The following is a 13,581-nucleotide window of genomic DNA, read 5'->3' as shown; positions in this document are numbered from 1 at the left end:
CCCCACACAGATTCACTGGCACTCAGTGCTGTTTTTCTAGAAAGAGAGGTGCCAGAACTCACCATGAACACCTCCCTTGTTCTCTTCGATTGGAAATGGTGCCCACCGGAGAGGTGATGGAACTCAGTTCTGGCGAGTTCTGGCTGTGGGGGGGAAAGCCCTGAATATTGGCTGCTCAGTCCATATACCCAAGAGAAAAAGCATTTGGTGGTCCCTTGTGCATCTTGCTAGCCATGCATTTTCCTAACTGGAAGCCTATGATGCTGACCACCATCTGTGTATATCTGTGAAAATATAAGCATTCCTTAAGAGAAATCCCTCTGATTTTGTCCTAAAACCTTATCATTTTCTATTCAAGGCCTTAGATCACATACCAATGGATTTTGGTCAATGGTCTGATATCTTTAAAATATGAAATTTGCTTTTATTAATAGCTGAGGAGATTTCAGACCGTTTTAGCAATTTTACAGATTGCTTCAAATATTATTTCCTTCAATGGAAGTAAGCAAGTGACAAACTGACAAAATATGGCAGAGTATTCAGTGGTGTGTGCCTACATACATGCATGGAGGTGCTGTATTTGCTCCATTGTCCTAGGAAGAGGGCAAAGCAATACTTGGGCTCCCTCTACTGGTTTGGAGCCCAACCCACAATCTAGTTGACATGAATTATCACTAGCAATGGAAATAGTCACCCCAGTAAACTACTATACAGCAGTATTTATTTATACATTTCCAGCATTTATAAATTTAGAAATACATCTCATGACGATTTTATGTTTTCAGCCTATGCAAAAAAATGTTTTTGTTCACCCAAGCATTGTCAAGAGTAGCAATGTTGGTCACATATATTACTGGTCACTGTGTGACTGTGAGATGGTATTTTATCCTGCTTTTATATCATGGTATCATGTATTGCATGCTTTTTCTCTTGTATATCACATGGGTGTTTCTTTTTTTAAAAAAAGCAACTATTAAAACAGTTTACAAATATTTAACATAAATAAGTAAATAATGCAAGCTGCATTGGAGAACATCTGCTGGGAAGGTGGGGTGGTGGGCAGAAATTTAAAATAAAACAAATAAATAATAAGCACAAGGCAATTGCCAGCTCTAATCTGGGGAAAGATCCTTTCTGCACCATCATCATTGTGGTGACTGGTGCAGAAATGTCTTCAGCTCCTCATTCAGAAGTGTGTAATAATCAAATCTGTTTCCAAGAGTGACATGAAATTACTTCCATGTAAATGGCTCCAGACTCTCACGCAGGCCAGACAGGAAAGGAAGTTCAAACTATTTGGAGTGTGTCTAGCTGGCCGTTATTCTATCGCAGATGCTGCTGCTGTCAGCAACATATTCAATACCATCCACACTTGCAATGCGAGTTATGTCCTATTGCCTGTCACACTAGACATATCATGTGGTGTCTCTGATTTCTTTTACTAGGTTACCGCAGGATTGGACAATAATGTGTTCGTGCAGGCCTGGCCACAGATCATTAATGATAGGTTTTTTAAAAAAAAATGGAGGGAAGCTTTTAGAAAGCAGCCACCATACCGCTAGATGGCAGTACTGCCTTGGCTGTATGGAAGCCACTGCAGCAGAAGTCGCCATCAATCACTTGCAGCCACAGGCACATATTTCTGCTTAATACAGTGAAGTAAGGTCTTGCAATTTGGCAAGGACGGTGTGTGAAACATCTGCATTGTATTTTACTATATGCATCCTTACTTTAGGGACAATGGCTACATGTGTCTTCAGCACATCTGAATGTGTTTTCCATAATGTGTGCAGCTGCCCTTGGAAATGTTCAGAACATTGAAAAATGTTCAAAGCTGGTACAAAATGCTGCTCGCTTTTTCTGACCATAGAGTCCTAGCCCAGAAAACCTAGAGGGACATTGGTGATAGGATGCTATGTGATTCGTGCAGATAGAAACTCTTCGTGAGGCAAAGGACCCTCTGAAGTTTCCACAGCAGGAACTCCAATAGAATCTGGCTGCTTTTGAATCTAGGGTCTCATACGCTTTCTGTTGCTTTCTTTAAAATCGTTTTTGTCCTAGCCTTTGCTAAGGGGAAATAACAAGCCTGCACAGCAGTCTCCTGAACTCCTGCGTCATAGCCCAAAACTAAACAGGTGACAGATTCCATCATCACATCTTATCTCTATACCAGGAAAGGCATCTCCGGTTGAATTTCTGCCTTGTAGCTGTTAGTCAACCATTTCTATCTCAATGAAGCCTACTTACACAGCACAGATAAGGAAGGCTTCCAATTAATTTTTACAGTGGTACCTCAGGTTACATACGCTTCAGGTTACATATGCTTCAGGTTACAGACTCCGCTAACCCAGAAATAGTGCTTCAGGTTAAGAACTTTGCTTCAGGATGAGAATAGAAATCATGCTCCGGTGGCGGCACAGCAGCTGGAGGCCCCATTAGCTAAAGTGATGCTTAATGTTAAGAACAGTTTCAGGTTAAGTACGGACCTCCGGAACGAATTAAGTACTTAACCCGAGGTACCACTGTACTGCTCACGGGTGGGGAAACCTTTCACTTCTCCTAACACCTACACACAGCCTGTGTTAGGTTAATCTGCGACTTATTTCTTATTTTTCCAGTCTTAAACCAATTTGAATATGAATTTCTTCTAATGCACACATTTTTATATGTAATTTTGCCTAATATACACATTTTACACCTTTTCTCTTGCTATTTACACACTTTACTCCAGTACATGCATTATTGCATACTTTACTTGGCTGAAGAATGACACTGCAAAACTACTGTGAATTTCATGTATTGTTTTGGAAAGTCTTGATTTGGTAGGCTTACCTTTGCACTGAATTGTATTTACAACTAAATAATAATAATAATAATAATAATAATAATAATAATAATAATAATAATACAACCTTAAATTAGAATTTTAAATTAAGGAAGACTGCACAATGAATATAATGAGCTGGATCTAAATCTTATTTCAGCATAATTTGCTTTGGAGAAGATAATAACTTAGGACCAACTTGATAGTGGGAGATAAAAGGGTCATTCTTTTGGGGAATAGACAGTTTAATATGTGAAATGGGAATTTGACCATCAGGATCTACTTCACCCTTATTTTGCCCTCTCCCAAGATTTTTCCCCAATACTGTCAGTGCTTGCTTGGCCAAGTTTAGCACCCCCTCCAGGGGGTTTCATTCAATGTGGCATTCCTTACTTCCTGGCCTAAATTGTTGTGCTATTCTGCTGCACATTGTTGAAGAGGTGCCACAACTCATGGTGAGGTGATTACACATTTCAGTGATGAGTTAAGCAATTCTTAGCATAGATGTACATTCCCCCCACTCCAGCACACATGATTTGCTAAACACTTGGTCAGAGAATGATCTGCAGGCATGCTTAAACAAATAAATGTGTGTATTTTTTCATGTGCATAAGTATGCAATCGATTCTCCAAGCAGGAAATGGATCTTAAATTATATCTTCCCTTTCTGAATTTCTCCTTAATCTCTACTGTACCAGTTTTATTTTTTAATCAAAGCCCCCTACCAATCAAAACAATCTAAGAATCAGCTGGAAAGATGAAGACTAAAACAGATTAAGAATAGCCAAAGACAAACCTTATGAGTGATAGAATAAGATCTAGAGCACATCCGGGCAGGATTTATTTTGAAAAGCAGTTGCAGTACTGTACTTTGTATAATCAACTTTCTAGCGTTTACAGCAGGGGTGGCTAACCTGTTGGTTTCCAGAAACTGCTGGACAAGCACTCTTGACATTCCTGACCACTGGCCATGCTAGCTGGAAACGATGGGAGTTGGAGTCCAAAAAGATTTGGAGAGTCGTAGGTTTATAGGTGTCATGAACGAGCTAGCTTCCAGGGGAGGTTTGCAGCCAGCTCCCAGGAAAGAGTCATCTTGATGGATGATGGCGGAGGCTGTGTTAAAGCTGTCCAGAGCTATCTATTTGTTTGACAATAAAGCATCATTTGTAATTCACTGCGTTCACTGTGTTATCAAGCCGGGGTCTGTACTCCTCACAATAGGGCAGGTTTATCTGGCTGTGTGTTGACACTCCAAATTGCTAGCATACAGGCTGCACTATGGACTTGTCCCTATATTCCAGAACACCTAATGGTCTTTACTGGCCAACCCCCCCCCCCAATCCTTTATCTGTCCCTGGTAGTTAAAGCTGTGTAACAAGTTTAGACCATCCGGTTTGGCTGCTTTAGAAGCCAATGCCATGAAGTCTTTCAAAGATCCCAAAAGGGAGTGGAACACTTGAAGCTGTTAATAGCTTTTATCTTCATCCTTTCCCAGGATGCTAATAATCACCTGCCACATCCTCTGATCATGGAACCAATTTTATCATTTCGACTGGTTGCCCATCAGAGAGAGAGAGAGAGAGAGAGAGAGAGATAGATGGCAGCGAATGTATGGCTCTTTTAGCCATAGGCATGTAAGCTTGGGATAGAAAACAATTTCAACATTCCCAGCCTGGAATCCTGCCCTTAGCAAACACGTCTGATGATCATACATGGTCTTTTGGCAGGCTCAGCTCATGGCCATCTGTTGAGGATGGCCTTGTGCCTGCTTAGATGAGGGCTTGCCAGATTCAATAGGACACAACAGCAGATGCCAAGCAAAACTTGCCTGCTTGTCCTCCTATTATTTTAATTTCAAATTACGCAGTAATGTTGATCTGTATTGTAACATAGTTACATTTTAAAGGAATTAACACTTGGTTTCAGCTAGATTATAACAGAAGCATTAGAAGAGGGCATCAGATGAGAGAACAACCCCCCTCCCCATTTCTAAAATGGCTGGCAAGAGTTGCTGTAGTAGTCCTGCTTCAAAAGAACTTCATGCTATGGACAGCAGCCTAGTCCTATAAATTAGCTTCTGCTGCCATGGTGCAAACATCTTTCTCAAGAGGGGCAGTAAGGATGTACAGTAAGCCTGCATCTTATGCTTATTTAATTTACACAATTGCAGCTTTCCATGGGTGGATGGGGGGAATAAATCCACTCTCTGTTTATTTACTTCCCACTACCCCCACCAATACATAACTTACCTGGCTTTAAGAATCCTAGAGCCTTTGCGCCACCTTCCCAAAGGTAGGTAAGCAGCCCTCCACCTTGCAGGGATCCCAGTTCTGGGGGTTCCTGGTTTTATGCAGTTTTGCATTTACAGGTGAACCCCTGGAACCAAACCCTTGCCTAGGATGTGAGCTTACTGTGCTGCTTTTTTTCTATCTGTCTTTAAACTCTGCTATTGCTAGGGAACAGCTAAGGATGGGAGGGGGAATTCAATTCAGTTCGCATTAAAAGGTGAACCTACCTATTTCACACACTCCAGAATAACACACAAACCAAACACTTCTTCTGAAAATCACACTTCTCTGAATTTTTCAGTGCAGTTCTCCAGTCAAGTAATGTGTACAAAGATGCATCTATTAAAGTGTGTTTACAAATGCAAATATTAGTCAATATAACATACAAACATGCTTTATATTATGGGAAATTGCTTCACACAATTATGTGAACCTTTGCTGCCAGTCAGTTCTGAGCCATTGGTCTGACTCTGGACCATTGGTCTGACTCTGTAACATACCTGCCTATGCTCATAGGTTCTTAGGTCTGTAAAGGGTTGAAAGCCTTCATGTTTTCAAGTCTATGTGTGGGGTCCATGTTGCAAGATGTCAACCTTATATTCAGCCTGATTTCAAGGCAGAACAATCACACAATAGTTTCATATGGCCACAAGCTTGCTTATTTTTCAGAATGGTTAAAACTGTTACCAAACCCTGTGATATTTCTCTGCTGCCCCCCGAGACCAATTGTGCATACATAAGGAGAAGAAATGTTGGTATGTTTGTTTTTTCTAAAATAATCAGTCGTCAACAATATAGCTTAGTATTTCAAGCAATAAACCTACGGTACTTTAATCACTGATAACAATCCTAAATCCCCATGAATGAGAAAGCCGGATCTTTTCTGGATTAGTAAACACAGTTAATATATGGCCTATCCTTTGGCATTAATGCTCTTTGCAAAGTTTGCTTTAAAAATATACAATGCAGATGCATTGGACTGAATAGCAGTTGATGTGCTGTAATTTATCCCTAAAACATAGCTGGCTGCAAGATTTACTGTGCCAAAAAATGTGGAGAGTGATTTCCCAGATATTTACCACTGATGAGAGAAATGCCGGTAATGTCTGCTGGGGAACTCTCCACACAGAATGAGTGACCTGCCGCACATTTCAGGTTAAGAAGCACGCACTTGTGGAATTCTAGGCCTCTGCAATAGACGGGACCCATAAATTGATGGGCACAGCCCTCTTCCTACATTTGATAGGGAAGCTTATCTTGTGCATTTCCAAAATGGGCAAGATTTAGAGAGCGCAAATAATATAAGAGCCAGGAACATGGCGAACAGGGCAGAAAGCTGTATAAGCTCACTCAACATCTGGCAAATTGTTATTCCGGAGGAATGCCAAGCTCCTCCAAGCTAATGGATTATTTCTAATCATTGGTGTAAGTCAGGGGTGAGGAACTTCCTTTTTGGCGAAGGGCTGCCTTCCCTTGTAGACAAGCTTCCGAGGATCTCATGCCGGGGTGGGCAGGATCAGAAGCCAAAGGGGGAGAAGCAAAAGACAGGATTTTTACATTGTCTAGTCAAGTCGGCACTGCTCTCCAACCATGCAAAAGACCCAAACGAGAGAAAAATATCATTGTGGTGTTGCTACGGGTTGCAATCTTTGCAGTATATTCAGAATGTGCATTGCCCAATAAGTAAGAGAAGGCTTGGCAGAGTGATGTTACAGAGGCTGGCAATGATAGCAAAATAAGATGATAAAAAGGGTCTAAAAACCAAGTTGTATGAGGGAATTGGCTAAAGCCTGGATAAGAGAAGACTGAGAGGAGATATGATAGCCATCTTCAAATATCTCAAGGGTTGTCAGATGGAGGATGAATCAAGCTTGCTTTCTCCTGCTCCAGAGGCTAGGACCCAAACCAATGGATTCAGGTTACAAGAAAGGAGATTCCAACTAAACACCAAGAAGAACTTTCTGGCAGTAAGAGCTGTTCGACAGTGGAGCTGTCTCCCTCAGGAGGTTGTGGACTCTCCTTCCCTGGAGGTTTTCAAGCAGAGGTTGGATGGCCATCTGTCATGGATGAACTAGTTGAGATTTCTGTGTTGCAGGGGGTTGGACTTGATGATCCTCATGGTACCTTCCATCTCTACAATTATATGATTCCCTTGGTGGGGACCAACCTGGTTAACCCCTAGATACTCCTCTGGCTATATGTCATGTTTGATTTTCATGGTGTTAGTAACCATCCATGATAGACTTTCATCCTGCTGAGATTGACGTGAAGGGCTTGCTTTGCCACATCCATATCCCAGTCTTTCTCTCCAAATTTGCAATTCAGATCATTCTCCCATGTCCCCCTCCAGTTGTTATTGGACTGCACCTCCCATCATCTCCAGCCAGCAGGGCCAATGATAAGGGATGATGGGATCTGGAGTCCAGCATCATCTGGAGGGCCACAGGTTGTCTACCCCTACTCTACAGTTTAAACCATGGCAAGGGAAATATGCCAGTCGTGTCTGCTACCCTTCCTGCCATATTGTGACATGGCAACACTAAGGGGATGGCAAGGACCAAAAGATGGTGCGGGAGCAGCATGGGTTGAATCAGTTTGAACTAACCAGTCAATTATTTGGCTGCAGGCTTCCAGCAATGTGTCTCTTTTTATCTGACTTTGTGTGTGTGCACCTATGAGAGTGTATATTGGCAATTTCTCCCTCTCTGTGTTTTCATGTAACAAAGGCTGAACTGTAGCCTTCAACTAAGAGTTTCTTTCAATAGGGATCTGAAAACATAAACACATTCAGCCTGCTCTCCTTTGAAAATGTTGCATTGTTGTGAAAATTCTCTCTTCCCTTTGACAGTCATAAAAGAAAATGCATGTACTTACATGGAAATGCAGAGAGATTCCCCCACCCACCCACCTTGGGCACCATACCCTGCCATCTTTGTTTTGATAGTGATAGTCAGGCATAACACAAATGCCTTTGTACAAATTCTCCCTCCTGCCACAATAACCCCAGTAATAAATTAACTGAAGAGGCTGTCAATTAAACACTGATACTAATCTAGGCATAAAAGCTCCCTTTGAAAAGGACTATTTTATAGCATATTTTATAGCATTATCAATGTTGGCTTCATCCCATCCAATCCCCAAACAATTGAGTGCTCCACATAGTAGAAGCCATCTAGGCAACACTTGTAAATGTGAATTACTCCTGCTATAGATACAGCCCTTGCAAAGAATGCTTGGAGATTAAAATGCCTATTGTGTGAGGAAGGCATAATGGATTTTAAAAAACTGGTAGTACATCAATAATTAATGTTGGTACCTATAATGAAAAGATTGCCAAGGACAATTAGGAAAATGATTTTAAGTGTCCTTGGAAACTAGAATGCTGTTCCAATTTTAGTCTTACCCTTATTAAGTGTGGCTTAAAGTTTGTTTTCTTTGAAGTGTGGAGATTTGAACATTATTGAAATAGATGTCTTTATATGCTGATCTTTAGGGAAGGAAGTGATATATCCATCTATTATCTATGCCTGAAGATGAAAATGCAACAATTTTATTCAAGAATTAAGGCAAAATATGTTGAATGACAGGGAGTTTTAACTGATGTATTTTTGTATGATTTCCTTAGGGAGAGGTAGTTCATTGGTACAGCGCATACTTTGATGCCCTGGGCAGTAGCAGATGGTGTGTTGTGCTGGTGGGGCTCACTTGACCACCAGTCAATTGTATTACTGCTGCTTACCAGGGGGTAGAATGGGAGAGGTAAGGAGCACCAGTTTGGCTCAACTGGTGTGTTTACACCATGCCAACCTTGCTACTGTTTGGCTTTGCCCTCATCTCCTGATGAGCACCAGCAACATTCCTGAGCAAGGATCAAGTGAGCACTGCTGCCTCACCGCATCTCCTGGTCTCAGGTTCTATTCCTGACATCTCCAGGTAGGGGTGGGGAAAACCACTCTCTGAACACCAGTAGATCAGCGGAAGCTAAGTGTGTTGCTTTGGAGATGTTGCTGGGCTACAACTCCTATCATCCATAGCTATTGGCTACACTGGCTGAGCTGATGGGAGTCCAAGAACACCAGGAGAGATAGTTAACTCTTTCTTGTCAATGATGACACAGTTGCTTCGACAGCTCTGGATACCTACGCCCACCAGTCTAGGTTCTAGGCAGCCATTCCCAAGTCCACGCTCTATGGAGCAGTTGCAGAAACAGGGAACCCCTCCATCAGTTTGTGTACCTTCCCCCGACGAGTGCAGCTGGAGTCTACACCTGCATGGAAACTTCCTCTGCTCTGAGGAGATTTCACCCCTCCCATACCCAAGAATCTCCTGATGATCTCCTGATGATCTCTGCTGACTCTCCAGAGAGGAGGAGGCGTGTTCTGCTGTCTACTTATTCTGCCTCAGCACCACATCAATGTGTGTGTAAGAGAGTCAGTCAGTCAGTGTATCGGAGAGAGAGAGAATGTTAGAGATCGTGTCTAAAGATAAGGTTGCTGCTAAGAGCAGCTGCAGACTCTCAGTGTAGCATTGATTTATGCTTAGAATATTCAGCTCTGTATATAGTTTTGTATCATAGTTGTAGTTACAGAATAAAAGGAAGATATTCTACAGAGCTGCTCTCCGAGTGGTTTATACTCTGCAAGACTCTGCAAAACTCTGCAGATTCATTGAGACAGTGAATCCGGTGCTCTCAGCTCTAAGCTGTGAGTCTACAGCACTGTGACCTATTCCTGTGAGAAAGGAGGTCTCTGGCAGTGCTAACCAGCTCGCCTAGCCCAGTCGGGGTTGAGGTGCATGAGTCCAGTCGGTGCACTGGCTCAAGGGCGATGCTGACATCCCCTTTCAAACGCCTCCTGGTTCTGGAAGACAGTGGTGCAAGAGAGGGTGGAGAAGCACATGACCCTTCTTGTGTCTGACCTGCTCCTTCCTCCTCTTCCTTCCCTCCCCCCCCCCATCCTGCACTCCACCCTCCAGCTCTGAAGCTTTCTCTGCCTCCGACTCTTGCCTTCTGGCCAGTACAGTTCCCCAGAAACCACTAACCCCCTCTCCTCAGCCAAACTCAAGCCACCCTTCCCCCAACACACACTCATCAGCGGCCTGCCAGTCCCTGACATCGTGATTCCTGTAAAGATCTAAATCAGCATCAAATTAGTAAGAAACCATCCAACTTGCAGGGATTTGTCAAGAAAGAACTATGTTGAGACCTCTTTTTTCTACTTCAGTATTTCCACTTAGAACAAGACTTGCATAGGAGGAGCACATTGTCAGAGCATAAATTGTTTCTGAGACCAATGAGGCTCTTGTTTTGGCTTTGGACTAGCGAAATTCAGTCATGCATTCAAAAAGGCCCAGGAAGTGAGAGCTTATTCCCATTCTTTCCTTCTGTTTACCAAACATGCTGTTTTGTGTGATGCCACAGAGTAATGGCTCCGCTGTTCAGAAAACCGTCTACTTTACAAGAATTCAAAGAGCTATAAAAAGCTCTGGGAGCCTCTCCGTTTAAATAAACAATCCTACCGCACCTCATCTTTGAGATAATAGATTGTAATTTGGTGTGAAAACAGTCGTCTCTAAGGCCATGCTATTCAGAAAGGAGGCAGAGCAATATTATTCAGGGCAAAATAGTTAAACTGAGCATTCATATCTATCATTTTTCCTTACAAACTGTCCCTGCATACAGCAACGGCCTTAAATATTGCATCTGCTGTTGGATTGTCTTTTGGGTGGTCATGTGTTCAGAAAGGCCGTCCTCTGTTTGAAGGGCTGCCAGAGGACATTATTTATTTGAAGGAGTCTTCTCTCTGAAGAGCTATCAAGTCCAAGTCCAGATTGAAGATAAAGAACCATAAGGAAGGAGAATGGAGGCCTTGAAGTTGTCCATTGCCTGGGCAGCAGCCTCAGGAGAAACAGTCTTCCCCAATAGGATAAAATGCATTGCATTTATATTGTAAATTATTATGGTAATTATTACTAAATCTGCAACTGTAAAAATAGATCATAATATGCAAATTGTATGCAAATTGTTGTTCCTTTCAGTCCTCTTTTTAACGGTGCATTTTTCATTTTTTAGTAATGTGTAGCCCTTATTTATTAATGCACACCTTAATACATAAACCTTTCTTAATACATTAGCAAATGCCCATTTTATGAAAATATGTTTCCATTCCCTTGTGGGGGTAATGCATACCCTCTAACATTTCTCAGTTGAAAATAGGGATGTCCCATTCCATAATGATAATTTTACTATTTATAGCCTACATATCTTACTGGGTTGCCCCAGCCACTCTATTTATTTATTTATTTACTTATTTATTTACTTACTTACTTACTTAAATTTTAGTTTTGCATTTTCTATTTTACATATGCAAACAAAATAAAAACATAAACAGAAAATCCCCTTTGACTTCCCTCCCCCCATTGTGGATCTTAATATAACGATTTCCCCCTCTGCATCTCTATTCTTATAAATCCTTTATCATTCCATAGTTCAATTTTTTACTACAAGTTTTCTGTCAATTCTACCAATATGTGTAATTGTTTACAATAGTTTTTCAAATAGATTATAAACTTTCCCCATTCTTTATTAAAGTCCGCCTCTTCCTGGTTTCTAATTGTTCCTGCATGTTTTGCCATCTCAGCATAGTTCATCTGGCAGGGGGGAAAACCAAGAATAAAGTATACATTACTGACAGATGCCAAAGAAAGATTCCCCTGAGATTATATTTTGAGGCGTCTTGTCTTTGCTGATTAACAGAATGGATATCGTTGGGAAACCGTTCCATTTTAGATCTTGAAGGACACAATAACAGATTTAGTTGGCACGCCTATTTGTAGTATAACAAGGTTAAAGTTCATAAAGCTTTTTTGAATCATGTTATGAGCAAACCAATGTATGGGACAAATATAAAAATTTATTGGAACTCAAAACACCATAGTGGCTCTCTCCACTTGAAGCAATATCGGTGGAAAAAAAGAATATGAGAACATATAAAAACTATTAATAAAAGTAGATAAAGGTTTAAAATTAAGGAGGTTTGAAGATATAAAAGAATTAGTAACTGATTGGTTGCAATATCACAAACTTAATGAAGTGTTTAAGTTGGACAAAAAGAAGGGTTTGAAACCTCAGTTTGAAAGGGAACTGTTAGAAAATAAAACTAGGCTAATTTCTAAAATGTACAAACTTTTATTAAATTGGCAAACGAAAGATGAACAGGTCAAATCGGTTATGATTCACTGGGCTTAAAATTTACAGCTTGCTACACTTTGAAGGAGAACTATATGAAAATGATGTATCTTTGGTACCTAACTCCTAGTAAATATACAGCTTCTATCAATGTTTCATTTTTAAAAAATTATTATTTTTTCCATGTTTTTAGTGGTTCTTTTTATCTGTAAGCTTCCTTGAGTCCCATCAGACTAAAAGGCAAGGTGCAATACATAAACGTATAATTTTCTTTTTTTTTTTTTTTATAAAAATTTTTATTAAGATTTTTTACAGATACATATTTAACAAACAAAATAGGTTTCATAACATCTTTTCATTCTATTGCGGACTCCCTCACGTCTCCCGCTTCCACTTTCATCATTAAAAACGAATTTTTCCAAGCAAATTATCATCTTGTTTATACTCTTAGGTGCAATATTTAGGTTAAACTCACATAAAAAATTATAATTTAATGGTAGACAGTTATTTCTGCTCTGGCTTCCTTGTTAGGATTCAACCAAATTACAGTACTTTTGTAAATAAATCTTAAATTTCTTCCAGTCTTCTTCATCCCTCTCCTCTCCCAGGTCGCGGATTCTGCCAGTCATCTCAGCCAGTTGCATATAGTCCATCAGCTGCATCTGCCATTCTTCCAGTGTTGGTAGATCTTGGGTTTTCCAGCTCTTAGCAATAAGTATCCTTGCCGCCATTGTAGCGTACATAAAAAATGTTCTATCCTTCTTTAACACGTTCTGGCCGACCATGCCCAGAAGGAAGGCCTCTGGTTTCTTGGTGAAGGTATACTTAAATACCTTTTTTAACTCATTGTATATCATTTCCCAATATAATTTTCAGAGTGGTTTAACAACCAATTCACAACAAACTCTGGGAATTGTAGCTCTGGGAGGGAAATATGTCTCCTAACAACTCTCAGCACCCTTAACAAAACTGCAGCATTCACATACCAATAATTGCATAAAACAACATGACACCACCCCTGTCATGAAAATCAGTCAGTTCCCAAAAGCCTGCTGGCAGAAGGACAACAAGGAGGGAGCCAGTCACACTTCTCAAGGGAGGGAGTTACAGAGTCTGGGAGCTCGGGGAGGGGAAGAGGGGTCTTCTAACAACTCCCATAAATCGTAACAAACTACAGCTTCCAGAATTCTTTGGAAGAAGCCATGGCTGTTAAAATGGTATCATAGTGCATTGAATGTATGACTTTGGCCTCAGCCTTAGGGAGAGGTATAAGGGCTTCCGAT

Source organism: Podarcis melisellensis (assembly GCF_964234715.1).
Source record: "Podarcis melisellensis genome assembly, chromosome: 3".
NCBI lineage: Eukaryota > Metazoa > Chordata > Lepidosauria > Squamata > Lacertidae > Podarcis > Podarcis melisellensis.
The sequence above is the reverse complement of the archived record's forward strand: the minus strand, read 5'-3'. Positions refer to the sequence as shown.